At 37.5% G+C, this 20,430-nt stretch overlaps 1 long non-coding RNA gene across 1 annotated transcript; it reads left to right on the forward strand.

Annotated features, from left to right (window-relative positions):
* Positions 1–14,987: 14,987 nt before the first annotated feature.
* LOC129446209 (uncharacterized) lies at positions 14,988–17,206 on the forward strand. Its single transcript, XR_012371738.1, has 5 exons — positions 14,988–15,655; positions 15,743–15,912; positions 16,003–16,224; positions 16,304–16,526; positions 16,630–17,206. It is a non-coding gene; the product is annotated as an uncharacterized lncRNA (long non-coding RNA).
* Positions 17,207–20,430: the final 3,224 nt, after the last annotated feature.

Raw genomic sequence — 20,430 nt, forward strand, 5'->3', positions numbered from 1 at the left:
AGGAAATCTAGATTCTCCTCATGTTTTATTTGAGCAATGTCCAGTTAAACCCAAAAGTTCAACAGTACCCTTTTAGATAGCTAGTTTTGAACAATACAACTCTTTTGTATTTTGATATTTTTACAGGGAAACCATTAAATGTTAAATTTTTGCTTTTAAGTTTAACTATATTTAAAAAATCTTTCCTCATCTCCCCTAAAAGAAATTTGCTCAACTCATTTTACACTTCAAACTTATCTTCTTTAATGTCTTACATGATAAAGCCAAGTCTATATGCTGATATTGAAACAATATTAAGTAATGCTGTACTCTTTTGGTTAAAGTTAAACAAGTTTGATTCTCATGGATAATGATTTGTGTGCTAGTAAGTGATATCCGTATAAACTATAAGAGAGTCCTCATAAGTCACAATTGAATCAGGTAACGCCCATTCCCGCCCCGTCCTCATATTGTTGTAGAATGTCAAGTCTTAATATTTTCAGACTGTTTTTCTAGAATTAAATTCTGAGTAGCCAGATTAACCCCCCTTGCCATATGGAGCAGTTTGATATATTTTATTAATCTCTATGACAAAGGGAAATGTGAGTCCCCATAACTCAGTATAGAACTTGTTTGGAAAAAAAGTCCTGATAAACCCCCCGTACCAGTATGTGTGTGTGTGTGTGTGTGTGTGCACGCGCGCGTGCGCGTGTGCTTGTGCGTGCGCGAATATTTATATATTTATTAAGTATGTAAACATAATAATTTTAGAACAAACAGGAAGACGACATAAGCTAAGATATAAGGAAATAAAAAGAAACAATAGAAAGCGAATAAAATATGAAATATTTTTAAAAATTGTGATATTATTGCTTTTTCAGTATAAAAACATTTATTCTGAATAAATTATAAATGTAACGTGATAAAAACGTTATAAGAAACACATCGAACACCGGACACCTTATCTACTTAAATTCTATTCTAATTATTAATATATTTCCAGATGATTTCATCGCTCCAGTCTGTCCGTTTTAACTGAATCAATGCTTCAGACTTTCTTTTACATTTGTCTGCAACAAAAGACAAAACAGACAACTTTTCTATCTATTTAACCATCTCAAGGAGGATCAGAAGAAATGGACAGCATGTGAGTTAAATATGAGTATTACAGAAAAGGGTCTGAATACTTATTGAACATGTGATGTGATATTTCAGTTTTTCTTTTTTATTAAATGTGCAAAAAAAAAAAATGCTGAGTGTACATTAATGAGAAATAAAAGAAACTTTAGTCTGATTTTAGCAAATGACTGCAATGAAACAAAGAGTGAAAAATCGATGTCTAACCAATGCAGCAAAATTCAATGAGATATTGAGAGAGATATAGAATGATTAATTATTAATTATATTATCAGTATAAGTTTAATGTAAGTTTAATTTAGGTTTTTTCTTTTTCTGCAGTCTGCATGGATAAAACCTGATGATTAAGGTTGGACCAGGATGCACTGCAAGCTTTCATAGAGGCATTAATATCTGACCTATATAATTCATAACATTAAACTCTGTATATATCACAGTTTGTCATTGTAATCTCATACTTTTCAAAAACGGTGGAGTTTTCCTGCATGTTACGGATGAATGAATTGTTTGCCGTGGGTCTTGTTTTAACAAAAACATCCAGTTTCATGAAAAAGGAATGTCATTGTATGAGAACCCTAACACCGAAACCAAGCCCCCCTGCCTTTTGTCTCGTAATGTAGAAGAATTTTGATACAGTAACCAAGAATTATCCATCCAAAATGGCAATACGGACTACGGCACATCCGGGAACTTGACTGTAAATTTCGTCACCGCCCCTTTTTTGGGGAAAAACAGACCTTCCATTGACTTTCATTCAAAATAGCGGAACAAAGCAACGTTTTTACACAGCCGGCAGGCGTAAATAACTTATAAAATCACTCAGATTAAATATGTTGAGTAATTATCTGTCCACCCTGCCTGCCATAGAACGCGAAAGATACATTAACACATTTAATTTGGTCAATATAAAAACACGTCCCTTTCATTCTCCCAGCGTCAAATTTGTGTAACAACGCCATCCAGTGATTGCTGGAAATATCGCTAAGCCAGTTAACGTTAGTTGCATGGGCGGATCTAGAAAATTAATTATGGGGTGGCAAGGGGGTGGCATGAGAACTACGAGGGGTGGCAATGACGTAAGCATCCTTGCATGGTTGTCGTGGATTTAAGAAATTATATTCTGCATTTTCTATATTCGGTGTACACTGGACCTCAAATTTTTATAACATTAAAAAAAGCAACAACAAATGTTCCTATAAGTAAGTACCCAAGCACCTACCTTTAGCATCTCTACTGTTGCACCCTTTGGCTTAATACTAAGTTAATACATACAGCTAATCAATATCTAAAAACACTGACTGGTTGAACATATTGGTATAAAGACTGTTATATAAATAAAATAGGTTTGCCTAGCTTATATTAATGTAAAACATATTTGAAAGGCACACATCTCTTTCTCTCATAACCCTCTTCTTTAATCCTTTCACTCACTTTATGATGGATTTCTGTCTTTGTACTTCTTTTTAGCTCTTTGCCATCCATTTCTATGTTTATTTCTATCATGAATTCGTCTACTCCTCTCCCTTCCACAACATATTTTTCTGTTTTATTTGTACGTTCCACTCCCATAGTTTGATTTTTCTATTCTTTTTGGTTAATAAAATGGATATCAGCCTTTCTTTTCATAATATCCTGGAAAAAGCAGCATTAAGTTGTCTTTCAAGCTTTCTAAACATACACAACACTGAATAGTTTTATCTCCTTAATGAAGACTATATCATAACGAGTGATTTCATATGCACATATGGAATATTTTGAATGCTGCAGTAGCTAACAAGTCAAGACATGACGGGCTAAAAAACCTGCAGTTCAGTTGTTTTAACTACCAAGCAACTATACCTCGTGCAATATTAAAGAATCAACAGTTTAATTTTTGTATTTTTATCCTGATGCAACATTTATCTGTAAAATATGACCATATTCAGTACTCTGATTTGCTGATGTGATTCTCAACTTAATCACTTAAAGACACTAAAAAGAAACCACTAACTTTTTGCCAGCATGTGATGATATGAGGTGCTTTATTAGATCAGAATTACTTGCTACAGACATGAAAAGAATCTTTCTTCATGGGCATAAGTTGCACGTTACATACACATTCTTCACCTTAACGATGGAAAAGTAACGTTTGTGCTTTTTATACTTTGTGCTTGCGTCCGCTACCTTTGTTTTGAGCTCGTTGTACTTCCCATCGCTCTGTTGTTGCGCGTCTAGACTCTGTGCAACTCGGATAAGGGATGGACTGCAGCGAGAGAACCGGGCTGTATGTGAGTGCCTTGGATGGGGCGATGCATGCTTTCACAGCAGTTTCCAAAAGTCTCCAACCACGCCAGAAAAAAATCGCTAGATTTGTCTTAGTCTCTTTTTAATAAAGTCGCTATAAAGGGGTCTAAAAAGTTTCTTAATCTAGCGACCAAGTCACTATGTTGGCAAGACTGCGCAGACTTTTTTTACACTGCAAAAGACTTTCTGCTCTGACTGACTGTTCATGCTTGTGTATGAACTCTGCTGCCTCTGGTTGGCTAACGATGGAAATTAAGCCAATCATCATCAGCTATGTGGTTGTCCCACCCCATCTAAGACACACACGCCAATCATCATCAGATATGTGGTTGTCCCACCCCATCTAAGACACACACACCAATCATCATCAGATATGTGGTTGTCCCACCCCATCTAAGACACACACACCAATCATCATCAGATATGTGTCTCCCACCCCCAAACACACGCAGAGAAAAACTACATTGCCTTTCTGGCTAAAAGAGCCTACTTGGGTATATATTATATATATTAGGATACCCGCACTGGGGTGGCATATGGGGTGGCAATGCTTTTATTTAGGGTGGCACAGATCCGCCCCTGGTTAGTTGTATGGCTGGACGGAAAAGTGCACTCATTACTCTAAATATAAAGACATATAAATATGAAGTAACTTTCAAATACAAAGTAAAATCATTCACTTGCTTCCCTGTTGACTCAGTGAGGTATGAGTAAATGTCCGGGTAAGACACCTCTGGCCAATAGGGAGCGTTGTTACACAAATTTGATGCTGTGAGAATGAAAGGGACATGTTTTTATATTGACCAAATTAAATGTGTTAATGTATCTTTCGTGCTCTATGGCAGGCAGGGTGGACAGATAATTACTCAACATGTTTAATCTGAGTGATTTCATAAGTTATTTACGCCTGCCGGCTGTGTACGAACGTTGTTTTGTTCCGCTATTTTGAATGGAAGTCAATGGAAAGTCTACTCTGTTTTCCCCCAAAAGTGGGCGTGAACCTGTTCAGAGACATTCTATGACGTTGCGCCGGTTGTGCGTATACGCTGCGTCCCAAACCGCCTTTTACGAGAAGTAGTGCTTCTCGTAAAGATTACGAGAAGTAGTGCTTTTCGCCCACTATATAGTATGGAAGTATGCGGTTTGGGACGCAGCCATAACTATTTTACACGCAGCTTTTTCATGTGTGGATGCTGGTCGCGCGCATTGGTCAAGAAAAAAAATAAATAACACGGTCTAATTTGAAATGCATTGTTGTAACGCGCTCGTTACTAAGACTGTGTAACGAGTAAAATATTACCAAAATTTTATTAGTAATGAGTTATATTACTGCGTTACAGCAAAAACTAATATATTACTGTAATATATTATACTTTGTAATGTTTTGTAACGTTACTCCCAACACTGGTCTAAAACAATAGTTAATTTAACAGACAAATGTTACAAAGTCACTCGCAGTATAGGGTCAAACAATTTGCTTACCAAATTTAAATTTTGTATTACTTTTACAACAGGACCACAGAAGAAGACACAGAAAACACAAGTGTGAAAATGCAAAAGCAAATAATGCCAAGGATTTATTGTTTGTCATGTATACTAAGTTGTGGTCTAGTTGGAGAGTCGGGCTTGTATCCTGAAGGACGCAGATTTGCTCCTCAGGCTCTGCAGTGATTGTAGCCATACAATACATGACAATCACATCATCTTTACCAGAAGGAGCTCATGGAGAACAGAACCGTCCATAAAACAGAATGGTGTTGGTGGGATTGTGTCGGATGAAAAACAGGAAGGGATGATCAGCATTGAAAGTCTTTGGAAAGTGGTAGGGTTCACAATGGCAAATATAGACCACACCAGTAGCTGCTGCTGCTTCTGTTCCCTTTTCATTGACTTCAACAAAGGTTTTATGAATCACCTCAGACACCACCAGATCATTATTGTGGGAAAGGTCTGAAAAATTTGCCTTCCCCTTCTCAAAAGCATCCACCATTCCCAGTTTCACCAGTAGATTCTTCGTGTCATACGTTTCTTCCAGCTTGAATTTAGGCAGAGATATATGAACGTCTTGTGGATACATATTGTCAGGTTTGGTCCACTCCATGAGCTTCTCATAGGTCAGTGTTTTCTCCAGCTGGATAAGAGAGTTATGTTAATGTCTATCTGATGATGTGAAATAAAGTTTTAAACACTCGCAATCTCTCCTGTCTCACCTTCTGAAGTCCAGTGGTGTCGTCTTCAATCTCATTTGGAAGGATGATCAACATACTCATATTCTTCCCGACATACGGCAGCTCCAGGATCTGACTGTTCACCTCTGGTATGAAGATCAGAGGAAAGTCTTTATCCTGATTCATCATCTCAACTGGTTTAGTTTCATTCTGTCAAACATCAATGAGAACATGATCAGTAATCCTTCATGTCAAAATACTGAAGCTCATACATAAGAAGATCATTGAATCTCACCTTGTTCACTTTAAATGGTCGATCAACAGTGTCTGACCGGAAGAATTTTCTCTCCCAGTTCCCTTTGAAGTAGAGGGCGTTCACCAAAACCAAACGTGTCATATTATTAAGGATCCCCTGTGCCAGCAAATCCTTGATCCTCCCTGTGATACAAATATATTAAATACAACCTTGGATGAGACAGAAAGTGCGCAAGACTGTCCTCCTGTCTTAAAACAGGAAAGTGCAGTGCCCTTAAAGGCGGAGTCCATGATGTTTGAAAGCCAATGTTGATATTTGAAATCACCTAAACAAACACGCCCCTACCCCAATAGAATCTGGACCTTCTGTTGATAGACCCGCCCCACACATCCGCCTTTAACCCACACTAAACCCATACTCTCTCAAATACTGCTTTGGAGCGGTATTCAAGGCTAATCGTATCCCATCATGCATCATGTTCTGGATGTAAAAAGTGAGACTTTAACCCAAACCTTGAGAGATGTCAAAGAAACCTTTAATTGTAAGTTAATAAATGGATATGACATATTTTAGTAGTAAAACAGATAGGGTTACACATTTCATTGCAAACATTGTTATGTATTTTATCACATAATTACAAAAAACGTTAATTGTGTTGTTTATTCATCGACTAAACAAACTTTATTAAAGCTGCTTGCACAAAACAAAGGTTTTTTTACAGGCGCAAACAATTCTGCTTCTAAAAGTTTCAGATAAGGGTAGATAATAATCTAAAAGTTTAGCAAATGTTAACTTCAGAGTGCTATGTGTTCATTTTAAGAACTTAAATAGACTAAATAAAAAACAAATAGGTTTTGGTGCAAATTGCTGCCACTACCTGGATTGACTTTTTCAAACTTGCTAAGTGTATCCCATTGTATGGGGGGGAACCGAAGATCCGGAGGGCCGTGGCGTAGCTGGTGGCTCTCCCAACCGATGTGGAGGCGGGGATGCAGACCTTCATTGCAGAGCCAAAAGAGAACGAACCCCCAGGAGACGTCCGGAGATCGAAGGAGCCCAAGCGAGCTGGCGGGATGGAGGGAGGGACGGTGAAGGAGTGAGTGGAGTCCAAAGGAGAGGGCGGGCTGACAAGGGACCAGGGCGGAGCCGGAGAGGAGAGGGAGCCTGGTGGAGATGGTGAAGAGATGGGAGTGGATGAAAAGGAGGGAGGAGAGACCTAAGACGAGGCCGCTGGACTGATCGGCTGAGGCAACCTCCTGTTCTCCTCCCCATCCCCAGAGACAGCTAGCAAAGAAGGCGCACCTCGACCCAACCTACCCAGCGACGCTAACACGCTTAGGGTGAGCTAGGGGTTGACTCTGTGCCAGGTGGTGATGAGCTGCTGGACTGGCCGGTAACTGGAGAGGAGAAGGGAGAGAGAGGCGGGCGGGACCTGCGACAATGGTGAAGATGATGGGAAGCTGGACGGAACCAGCGGGGACAATAGGGAGGGCAGGCAGTCCACTGCTCAATCCAGCAAAAAGTCATAAGCTCCAGGCACCATCGAAAGCTCACCCTCAGCGGTAGGAGTGTGAACAGAGCTCTCATCGACTTCCACTCGGACTCCCACGTCGCTCAACGGTGAAGCTGGCTCGTGCACCTGGCCTGGGGAGAGAACTTCCGGGGTGCCGGCAACGCTGGGCTCAGGGGGTTAATCTGTTTTACAGTTTACGCAGGCAATGTCCTCTGAGGTGTTGGGCGAGTCACAGTAGGTCACCACCTACTCCACAAAAGCGGCGAAATTGTTCCAGGGACTGTTCTTTGGCAGGCACGTCCAACATATAATTTAAGCCAACTCTATAGAAATCAGAGCGAGCTCTTTTGGATAATGTGTTGCATCACATTCACCTATTCACTCATTCATTCAGACACCAACGGCAGTGTCAGAGCCATGCAAGGCGCCATCCAGCTCATCGGGAGCAGCTGGGGTTAGGTGTCTCGCTCAAGGACACCTCGACACCTGGTCAGTTGGAGCCGGGGATTGAAGCACCAACCCTCCGATTTGTAGACAACATACATGAGCCACTGCCACCTCAGGTGGTCAAGTGCAAAGACCACTGGTGTGGGTATTTGAACGCAGCCATACTTTCAAGTACTTCTGTACAAAAGGCCACACTTTAATGACAATGGCACCCCCTGCCGGACATTTTATGCTACTTAACATGTGTTCTAATGTGTTAACCACATGACATAAACTCATAATTTCATTGGTAGACGTTAACTAAACTTTATCGTTCATGTTCGGAAATGTCCAAAAGCTGGAAAGTTCGCACAAGTTGTTGCCTATCGTGGCTGGCTGCTATCTGGTCCATTCATAACAGTGCGTACATTCAAAAAGTAAGTAGCTTAATATTTTTTTAATCTGTTAGATTTTATTTCATTGTGTTATTAGTGCTACTAAATGTTTATTTATACTATTTAAGTATTACTCGGTACACACATAATCTTGATTGTAAGTTAATATCAATGTAAACATGTTAGATAAGACTTTGATAGCAATTATTCTGATTTTTCCTTAAAGATGTTTATTTTGCTAATTGAATGATTGAGTTAAAGTGAATATTTTCCAATCTAAGGTAATTTACACATATTGTAATGATGTGAAGACATTCTAATGCTATTGCATTATTACTTTCTACTTTTTAAGTCATTGTATAATGTTTAATTATTACTGTTTCTTATTCTTATTGTGTTAAGAGTTTTCTTTATTATGCTTTTGCAGAACCACACACATATACATATACATACATACGCATCTGTACCTATTGGAATTGGAAACAGTAAAGTTGTTTAATAAGGACATGGACCGAGTGATTTATTGTTCTGTCTGAACATTCTGCAGCGTTTGCCATACAATTTAAACGGCACCTTTTCACTTTCATACAACTTCATTGCAAGGAACCATCAAAAAGAAATTAATTTTATTAAGTTTAAGAAAGTTTTAGTGTCGTTTTCTCCACCCAGTTGTTGATGTTGACGCGTGCCGCTTCTGAGTTTTTTATGAAGTCCACAGACTCCAGTCCAGCCTGGTAGTATTTTTGTGAGTCACTAATGAATTTCTATAACACAACAAATGAATTGAAGTAAAAGTCACATTAGATCTGAGAATCTTTATTAACACGAGTGAGAGACTGAATAAACTCATCTTACATCAATAAACTGATAGGATTTCTCTCCATACAGACGATTGGCAAGACTCAACATATATGGCACTCCTGGTTTGTTCAACTCGCTCATGAGTTTGTTGTAGCTGGAATGAATTTGGTCCTCCTGCTGAACAGAAGATTTCTCTCTACATCAACTCTAATAAATAATTCACAATGAAATAGATAATGGCAAAGAGCTGTAATGTATTATTACAGCAAATACATCAAACACTGTTATTGTTACTGTAAAGTCATGAGGTTTGTGTTTCATGAATTCATACTGAACCTGATCAGCTGTCTCAGTATCTGGTCCAGATTTGTTAAGACACAGAACCTACAACCACATTCATAAAAATAAACAACTATTTCAATAACTCAAACAAATCCACAATACTCTCATCATTCTGTGCATTAAAGTAAAAAATGCCCAAAGATGCAGAAACTGAACTTTATGTGTCATCACCTGTAAGATCTGATCTTTTGTGTTTCCTTTAGCACCAAGTGACACCATGGCCAGAGCCGAGGAGATACTGAGAGGAGAGTAGAAGACATTTCCACTAGTGTTTATCTCACTGATCTTCTTAAACACATTGAGAGAGAATTGTGTGTTTGCTGCTGACAAAGACTCCATTTTCACAACCTGAACAAAAGTCAAAGAGAGATTGAGAGAGAAATTCAGTGTTCGAATTATGTCAAAGCTTATGGGGGGCCTAAGCTCCACCACCCTCATTATAGGGTCGCTGTGTTTTCACAAAGTAAGATGTGATCGTCCTTGATCAACAATCATCTGATCCTGGTTTTAATCAAAGAAACCCCAAATTACCCTTAACTCAAACCCTAAACATTTTTTACCCCTCAAATTAGTGTGAAACACTTGCAAGGCCAGAAATTCTACACATAATAGGGAGAAATAGACTCATTCTTAAATTACATAATTTTACTATATAGTAGTGGTTAAATGCATTACATTGCGTTTTTTGAGTCATAGATAGAATAATTTTCAGATCAGCAAAACTGGGGGTGGGAAAATAACATAAGAACAAATTAAGAAATTATGAGCATATAAAAATAGAAAAGAACAAAGTTACAAATAAAGTAAGATCTAACATTAGTATTTGTACATAAATAGAATCAAATGAATAATAACACTATCTTCTTCATTGTATAAATTAAATATAATTAATGTTTTTAAAGATACATAGTGATATTCCTTTGTTTTCTGTTGTTTAATTAATATAAATGACACAAACATAAGCAGATAAGAACTGCTACTTCAAACCAACACAAACATCTGATTTTTTTCTGAACTGTTTGCAATCACTTTAAGACATAACTGATTGTTTTTATGAGACTAGTTGCCAAGACTTTCGAAATAATTTTGTGTTGAATGCTTTAGGAAACGCGCATCGCGTCCGCTAATGAGTGTGCATCCATTTAAGTGTGTGTGTGCGCGTCATTGTCTTTGCGCACACAACACAACAGCTCACTTTAACATCTTTGGCTCAAATTGTTTAAAATCGCTTGCATGTTAACATTTTTCCAAGGTTTAAAAAACACATGCAAAATATACTTTCTATAAATAGTTATTTATTTCTAAAAGATGCGTATTTGAGAGATAAGTTTTAAAGAGACTATCATTTTCATTTAAGCGTGATTTTTTCTGCTTTCCCAATAAAATATTTTATGTGACTGGGTGGACCAGCCGTAAGTCTCAGTGGGTAGCCTCGTCACTGTTATGAAATAATTGTTTGAGAAGATTTTTTTTAAAAACCCTTAAATCTAAAGATTACTAAAGATTATTTCCGCAACTGAGGCAAAAAAATACTCCACAAGCAGATAGAGATATTAACTCGTCTGTCAATTCCTCCTGAAAACAGCATGAGGCGCACTAGCGAGTTTATTTATTTCAGACAGAAGTCATTTGAATTAGTTAATTAGTACAAATAACGGACAGCATCGGGTTGTGACACGCAAAATGAGAATTTTAAGTTCATGTAGTATTTTAATTTAAATTAAAACCAGGCGACCCCTCTAATTTATATTTTTGTTCTTTATGGGGGGGTCCTTTAAGGCTTGTAGGAGGTCCGGGAACACCCCAGACCCCTTCAATTCGAACACTGGAGAGAATTAGTTATTCGTGGACAATTAGTTCAATTGCAAAAAAATACTTTTATTTAAGTATGACATAAATTAATACTTTATCGATGTGGTCTTACACAAGAAATCGTTTATTGAGTTCTCAAGAAATAAAGCAACAAAGAGATGAATGAAATAAAAGTCTTACGTAATGATCTTCTCTTCTGTATCGCAGCTGAATGAATGAACTTGTGAGTTCGTTGAGGATCTTGTTTATAAGAACGATGCCTCGCCCTAAGATGAAAGAAGAGCGATGTTGTCGTCTGACTAGAGAGATGACGTTTTTTGTAGGAGGAGCCAAACTGGTTGCAGAAAGTGACTGCTCCGCAGTAGCTGTGAGAAGTGTTTTAGCATTAAACCGTGATTGTTATTGATCCGGTGTTCTGTCGAAGCCTGATTCCCCTATATGTTTCTCTTTAGTGCAATGTTTCTTATAGCGTTTTCATCACTTTACGTTCATTTTTTAGATGAATAAAAAGTTTAAATGGGTTGGCTACTCTACTGATATGCATGTAATGTATATGTATTGCTCTTTTTTGCTAAATTAATTATTTTACAGTCTGAATCGCTAAAGTACATATAAAAGCAATACTATCATGTTTTATATATGTATTAACGTTAGTTAAATAATTAAATATATTCATCATTTTCATGTTTTCTATTATTTCTTTCTTATATTTATACCTTACGTGTTTGTTGTAAAACTATTATAAAAGTAGGCCTATTATGTTTACACATAAATTAAAAACGCCTGTTTATATATTAATAACACTCATGTGTGTGTGTGTGTGTGTGTGTGTGTGTGTGTGTGTGTGTGTGTGCGCGCGCGCGCGCGCGTGTGCGTATATTTATATATTTATTAAGTATGTAAACATAATAATTTTAGAACAAACAGGAAGAAGACATAAGCTAATATATAAGGAAATAGAAAGAAACATTAGAAAATATGAAATATTTTTAAAAATGGGATTTGATATTATTGCTTTTTCAATATAAAAACATTTATTCAGAATAAATTATAAATGTAACGTGATAAAAACGCTATAAGAAATACATCGAACACCGGACACCTTCTCTACTTATTTTCTATTCTTATTATTAATATATTTCCAGATGATTTCATCGCTCCAGTCTGTCCGTTTTAACTGAATCAATGCTTCAGACTTTCTCTTACATTTGTCTGCAACAAAAGACAAAACAGACAACTTTTCTATCTATTTAACCATCTCAAGGAGGATCAGAAGAAATGGACAGCATGTGAGTTAAATATGATTATAAAACGGCTCGTTCTGGTTCTTCATTCTGATTGGTTGAAACGCGTTCTAAGCCGTGATACAATTTCCCGGTAAATCCAAGGTTCAGACCGCATCACAAGTATCACTGCGCCACTGTTGCTGCATACTGATTTATGAAAATAAACACCACAGTCTTTAATCATTTTTTTATTTTTCTACCTTTGCACAATTATGGCGATATCCAGATAAATGTCAATAAATAAAAAATTTCGTCAATAAAGAGAAAACGTTCTCTGAGGTTTTTTGTCTTATTGATATTTCCGCTATTATCCACAAGATGGCAATCTTACCCAACTTAAACACTGAGGCATTCACTAGCGTGGCGTGTGTTTTGATCAGGCTCTGAATCTGATCTCTTACAAAGTTCTTCACAAAAATGGAATTATCTCCGCATTTAGCTGAAAATTTGAGTGGTGATAACTGATAAGAGAACAAATTAAGGTAGGATGAAACGTTTTTTGATGTTGTTGGAAAGCGGATGGACTGTTCTTTCATTTGATATTTAAAATAAAAAATAAACAACACCGTCTTTAATCATATTTTCATTGTATCTTTGCTGCGTCTGTGTTGTTTGTGAACTGCGCTCTGTTGTTGCAGTCACACTTGATTCTGAGGAACTACTTTGTTTGGCGGAAGAGTAATATTTGTACTAATATAATTACAACTTATTTGTGTTTTATCTTATAAAATCCCGCTAACGTTATGCATATGAAGTAACCGTTTTATAAACGCAATAAACCCCTCGAAGCGTTGGGTTCTTCTTGGGGTTTATTGCTTTAGTATCACAGCAAAGGGTCTGAATATTTATTGAACATGTGATGTGATATTTCAGTTTTTCTTTTTTATTAAATGTGCAAAAAAAAACATGCTGAGTGTACATAAATGAGAAATAAAAGAAACTTTAGTCTGATTTTAGCAAATGACTGCAATGAAACAAAGAGTGAAAAATTCAAAGAGTGATTGAGAGAGATACAGAATGATTCATTATTAATTATATTATCAGTATAAGTTTAATGTAAGTTTAATTTAGGATTCTTCTTCTTCTGCAGTCTGCATGGATAAAACCTGATGATTAAGGTTGGACCAGGATGCACTGCAAGCTTCTTTATTGTTTGTATATAAATAAGACTTGATTTTAGTTGGATCTGTTTTTCTGTCTTTATTTTTGCAGTGTTACTGTGATGTATGAATTATAATGCTAGTAACGTAATAGTCGCATCTACTGGTATGTTAACATCAGGCACCCAGCACTGACTCTGTTGGTACTATTTCCACGCAACAATTCCTTGGCATTTTGACTTACAGACACCGCTACATACAACACAATGCACTTCTCTTCTTTCTGCCTCTCGGTTGCGCGCGCAACCAGTTAGTGACGTCGCCGTGCAACCCGTCTATATCAATAAGACAAAAAAACCTCAGAGAACGTTTTCTCTTTATTGACGAAATGTTTTATTTATTGACATTTATCTGGATATCGCCATTCGCCATAATTGTGCAAAGGTAGAAAAATTAAAAAATGATTAAAGACTGTGGTGTTTATTTTTTATAAATCAGTACGCAGCAACAGTGGCGCAGTGATACTTGTGATGCGGTCTGAACCGTGGGTTTACCGGGGTATTTTATCACGGCTTAGAACGCGTTTCAACCAATCAGAATGAAGAACCAGAACGAGTCGTTTTATAATCATATTTAAATCACAAGCTGTCCATTTCTTCTTATCCTCCGTGAGATGGTAAAATAAATAGAAAAGTTGTCTGTTTTGTCTTTTGTTGCAGACAAATGTAAGAGAAAGTCTGAAGCATTGATTCAGTTAAAACGGACAGATGAAATCATCTGGAAATATATTAATAATTAGAATAGAAAATAAGTAGAGAAGGTGTCCGGTTTTCGATGTGTTTCTTATAGCGTTTTTATCACGTTACATTTATAATTTATTCAGAATAAATGTTTTTATACTGAAAAAGCAATAATATCACCATTTTTAAAAATATTTCATATTTTATTCGTTTTCTATTTTTTCTTTTTATTTCCTTATATCTTAGCTTATGTCTTCTTCCTGTTTGTTCTAAAATTATTATGTTTACATACTTAATAAATATATAAATATACGCACACGCGCGCGCACACACACACACACACACACACACACACACACACACACACACACACACACACACACACACACACACACACACACACACACATGAGTGTTATTAATATATAATATATTCACCATGGCAACTAGAGCGGCGTTCTTTTCCCCGTCAGAGGCACAAATCCATATGGTAAAATACATAATTAAGAAGAAAGGCAACACCGCCACAGTGATGAAGCAAAGATAAAAAGCGTGGCAAAGTATTGCAGACCGCCCGAATGCATAAGTAGTGCACAATTACACACTCACCGCTCTGCTGAAACATCACAATTACAATTAAAATATTTAATTCACATCTCCAAAAACGCAATTGTACTCTGATAATAAAACAGTACATTTTTTTATTGAAATTGACTTCAAAAATATGAGTAAAATTTTGTAAATTAACTCAATCACACTGGATAAGGCTTCAATAAATTATAATGAAAGCCTTACATTATTACTACGCTCATTATGTACTCTGCTTCTTATGTTGTCCACCGTTGACTTTTTTTCTGCTTTTATTAATGTAAAGCTGCTTTGAAACAATTGTGAAAAGCGCTTTATAAATAAAATTTAATTGAATAAATAGATGAGCTATTAATAATAATCAATTTAATTTATAAAGCGCCTTTCAAAGGATCCAAGGCCACTTGCTCATTGCACTGCAAAAAATGACTTTCTTCGTGTTTTTGTCTTGCTTTCAGTAAAAATATTAAAAGACTCTTAAATTAAGATGTATTAAACATTTACTTGAAATATACTTTTTCATAAACAATTATTTTAAAACAAATTTTCATATTCCATTGGCTGATTTTTTCCCTTATTTTCCTAGGTCATTTTGCTCATCAAGAAAATACATCTTAATTTAAGAATTTTTTGATATTTTTACTGAAAAAGGGACAGAAATAAAAAGTAAGTCATTTTTTTGCAGTGTGACTCCATTGAATGTTCTTGTGTGATAAAGAGAGTCTCTCTTTTTGTGTGTGGTGTGTGTGTGTGATGTAGATTAAATATGACCGGGCCAAAATGGACATGGCAGCAGGTCAAAATCCAATACAAGAACATTCTGCAGAATGGTAAGGGCCCTGACTAATACTTAATATTGCACAAGCATAGATTGTACCAAGAAGGTGCCTGCTCACACATTATCTGTACTGTTTTAGCAGTGAAAAAGAATACCCAGAGACAAGGCACGGGTGGTGGGTCACCAAAAGCTGACCTCACCCCAGCAGAGGCCAGCTTTGGAGCTAAATGGCAGGCCTGTTGGAGGGGATCCCTGGGGGAAAAGAGACAAGCATAGGTCCCTCCCAAGATGCCACCCGCTTCATACAAGGTATGTTCTTCCATCTCTACATGGGACACAATCACATTCATATTGAATCTATTTGGACTGTCTGACTTTGGTTTGCCTATTGCCTTGCAGTGTCTGGCAGCACTGTGTTACTGTTAGAGCTACCAGCACGAGCACCAGACAATGCTGATCCAGTGAGTACTCCATCAAAGGCATACTGTAGGCCTGGCATGTCTTGTCTACTAGCTTCAATATGAATCAGATTAAATGTGATAGGGTCAAGGCCCCATTTCATCAGCACATAACGGCGATGATGATTAGGAGACCATCTCTCTGGATTCCAGAAGGCATAAGGTATCATGTCAAACTTGTGAAAGTACTATACAAAGGAGTCATCATTTGGAGCCATCACAAAATCTCATTTCTTTTACAGGACCCAGGGTCATTGGTGCACTGGACTGCACACACATAAGGATAAAAGCCCCCTCAGGTGCCCATGAGGCAGATTTTGTAAATATGAAATCTTTTCACAGCATTAATGTTCAGGTGAACATAACGTTTTGATCTTTTCCATTGAACACTGGCAAAATGGCCTGCCTCAGTCCATGACTGCAGAATCTTTCAGACCTCTGAAATCTATCAGCGCCTATCATAAGGTGAGCCACACAACCCCTATTAATAACCACTTTTTACATAATGTCTGTGTCAAGAATATCACTGTGTTTATGAGGTAGTAATGATGAGATTTTGTGTTGACAGGTGAATTCTCTGGTGTGTTGTTGGGAGACAACATGGCTTCCAGCCTTTTTTCCTGACACCTTTCACAGACCCCCAGGAAGCACAACAGGCCTACAATTATGCCCATGCCAGGACAAGGCCCAGAGTTGAAATGACCTTTGGCCTCCTGAAGGCACGCTCTCACTGCCTTCACAAATTTAGGGTCAGCCCTGTGAGGGCATGTGACTTTACTGTGGCTTGTGCTGTCCTCCACAATGTGGCCTGCCTGAGGAAGGAGAGGGCATTTGTCCTGCATTTATATCAGTGTGCAGACATGCAGGGTGTGTTATATACAGACCTTTGAATGTGTATTTATCCTTTGGTTGTATAATATGCTTTGATTCTGTGATTTCCATCTTGTAGAGTCACTGTGTGACTTCAGTTTGGAAAGGAGCTGATGGTTTACCTGCTTTGTTTTGTCCTTATTCAATAAAGAAACATAATGTTACACTTTGTGCTTTTATATTTATATGGAATGTGTATTTTATATGACAGAGTATAAGGGCCACACAGAGGAAAGGAGAAAGTCATACATTTGAGGCTGGTTCTTTCTGTGGAAAGATGCATATTGTTTTTACAGTCCTGATACTTATACCAATTCGATGCTGATGTGCCAAAAGATTAAGTATGTCCTTGTTTCTGAAACCATACTGAAGTACAATTCCACGAAATGCCCCACAACTGTTATTGTAACAACTGTCCTCCTCTAAAACAACAAGTTACAATACTACGACTTCATTCTCTGTGATTTTTTTTTCCTCTGTGGCCCGAATGTTCTATCATTTTATATATAGCCTTATAGTCTATTGGAAACTGTAAATTATCTAATGATAGCAACATTATCTAAAAATCATAATTTATCCAAAATTATTGAAATTAATAATCACAAACATTAAAAAAATGACAGTGGGTCTAGTTATATGTGATAACAATGTATATTGGGCAGTGAAATAACTATTGGTTTCTGTTTGTGGTGACTGCTGACTGACATAAGGGACGAGATTAAATAGATCCTGGAATTTAGCCTGGTCTGGAGCAGGCTAGCTCAACAGAATAGATCTCCATGGTAATTTATACCATAACATATACTCCTGCCCCCTATCCAGCTTTAGTGCAACCGGATCACGGATCAATTGAGCCAGGATCACCAAGATATCCCAGCTTAATCCCTTATCCTAGTTTTGTGCAATAGGCCCCTGGGCTGCGTTCAGCCCCGACAAAACGTTGCACAACGTTTATTAAACAGAAACGGTGATGCGTTGAACGCCCTGTTGTGACGACGTAAGCGTTGCAACTACGGTAGCTGAGAGGCCATTCTTTGTGTTCTTTTTTAAATGTTTCTGAAGCCTGATGAAATCGTTATAAATGTGTGTTTAATACTGTAAAAGACCCTCAATGTTACAGTCACCGACCTTGCCGTCCAGAATGAAAGACAACATTCCAACATGAACCCATTGAGCGAGCTGTCTCTTTACAACCGCGTGGTTTTATACATCTTGCCGCTGATTGGGCCGACATTTCTGACACACCCACCAAACAAGAGAAAACGCTTCTAAAACCTGTTGCATTCCGTTGCACACCGTTTCCAGGAAACATGTCGTTCAACCCGGAAACCGTAGCAAAACGTTGTGCACCGGTGTGAGATTGAACGTGCCCCTGATCCATAACAATCACGGTTTAATGCTAAAACACTTCTCACAGCTACTGCGGAGCAGTCACTTTTTGCAACCAGTTTGGCTCCTCCTACAAAAAACGTCATCTCTCTAGTCAGACGACAACATCGCTCTTCTTTCATCTTAGGGCGAGGCATTGTTCTTATAAACAAGATCCTCAACGAACTCACAAGTTCATTCATTCAGCTGCGACCAGGGATGGGCAGTATTTCAAATACATGTATTTGAAATACGTATTTGAAATACAAAATAGTATTTTGTATTTTGTATTTTAAAGCCTTTGAAAAAAATGAAATGTAATTTGTATTTAAATACATTTAAGATGAGTATTTTTGTATTTTTAAAATACTCAAAATACTTTGAGCCAGTCAACCAGTCAGGGTGCTGTTTTCATGCATTAACTAGTTCAGACCAGACAACAGAGTTCAGGTAAGCAAATATATCTGTGCAGCTTTTAGTGGGCAATAATTGAAATGTTGGAGTGGGAAAAAAGCAAGGGCGATTGAATAATTGGGTGTGATGTGATTTGTGTTATTATAACTGTCGCGAAAGGAGATTCAAATTCACACGTGCACGTTGCACGACTGAAACAGAGTGTGACAAATAGGCCTACACTATTGACTTAAAGGAAAACCACAATTTTTTTATATTTCACAATGTTCTTACCTCAACTTAGACAAATGAATACATAACTATCTATTTTCAATGCATGGAGGAAGAGCACTTAGTTTGCAGCATTTCGACCTCAGCGTGCAATAACATCTTCACAGGAGTGATGGTGTTACTGCGGCAGAGGTTGAAGTGCTGCAAACTTAGTGCTCTTCCACCATACAGTATAGTTCTCATTTTTTATTCACTTAAAAATCACGTTTTATTTTTTGCCACCATACTTACTCGTGTAACTACTCATGTAACCAACCCGGTCTCACCCCATGGCGTCGGTGTTTGACGGCACTTGACCATGCGTCGGTGTGTTGGCGCGGGGGGTGTACCTTTCGCGTCATTTTTTGACGAACTGGGGACTTCAATACTATTAAGTCCTTACCATTTTCACGTCGGTTTAGGGTTAGATTTACATAATGACATCCCTACCCAAACCTTTTCCTAACCCCAATGCCAGGCGACAACTGTTTAATTTCGCGTACCTAATAGTATTAAAGTCCCCAGTTCGTCAAAAAATGACGCGAAAGGTATACCCTCCGCGTCAACATATTGACGCATGGTCAAGTGTCGTCAAATATTGACGCCATGGGTGTGAGACCGTGTTAATGTAACAGTCTTTGAATGGGGAAAACATGGAAGTGTTTGGTGGCTTCTAAATTCTTCCCTGTTTAGATCCTAAGGAATAAATGGGACTAGGCTAAATGCTAACACATTCATGACACGATGTGCAAAGATGAAGTGCACATATTGAAAAAAGATAGGCATGTATTCATTCATCTAAGTTGAGGTAAGAAGATAGTAAAATATTGAAAAACTGATGTTTTCCTTTAAAGGCCCTTTCACACGTGATGCGGAAAGTGGTGGAATCAGCACACAGTTGCTGATTTCTTTTTAGCTTTGGGCAGTTGAAGCCTTGTTTACATTTTTGCAATTCGCATGGCTCTACTCTATGGCGTGAACCTGGAGGCTCCTCAGTAAACCTGCAAGACTTTTATGCTTGATGGCTCTCCGTTGTATAATTCTGTGAAATGAAAAAGGGCGACTCGTGAGTAATTGTTCTCAAAGCCATCAAAAAGCAGCAATGAGAGAAAGTAGTTTGCCGAATAATTTGTCAAACACTCGTCTCGTGAGAAGTAAATACGTGGATTTCTTCACATATAAACTGTTTAGGTTGTGGTTCGATGACACATGATAAAGTTTTGAAAAAGTTTTTATAAAACATCACTTTACATAAGGCTGACATGGCACATTCATAATCATGACATGACACGTGTCATGAATATGAAGAAGATTTTATGGACGTTTATGACAACTGCCATTAAGTGTCATTTGTTCAATTATGTCATTTTTATTGCAAAGATGACATTGTTTCAGATGTCTTTGTTATGACAACTTGACATTAACCATACATCATAACTTGTCATTAACTTGACATTAACCAAGACAA

Source organism: Misgurnus anguillicaudatus, chromosome 10 (genome assembly GCF_027580225.2).
Source record: "Misgurnus anguillicaudatus chromosome 10, ASM2758022v2, whole genome shotgun sequence".
Lineage (NCBI taxonomy): Eukaryota > Metazoa > Chordata > Actinopteri > Cypriniformes > Cobitidae > Misgurnus > Misgurnus anguillicaudatus.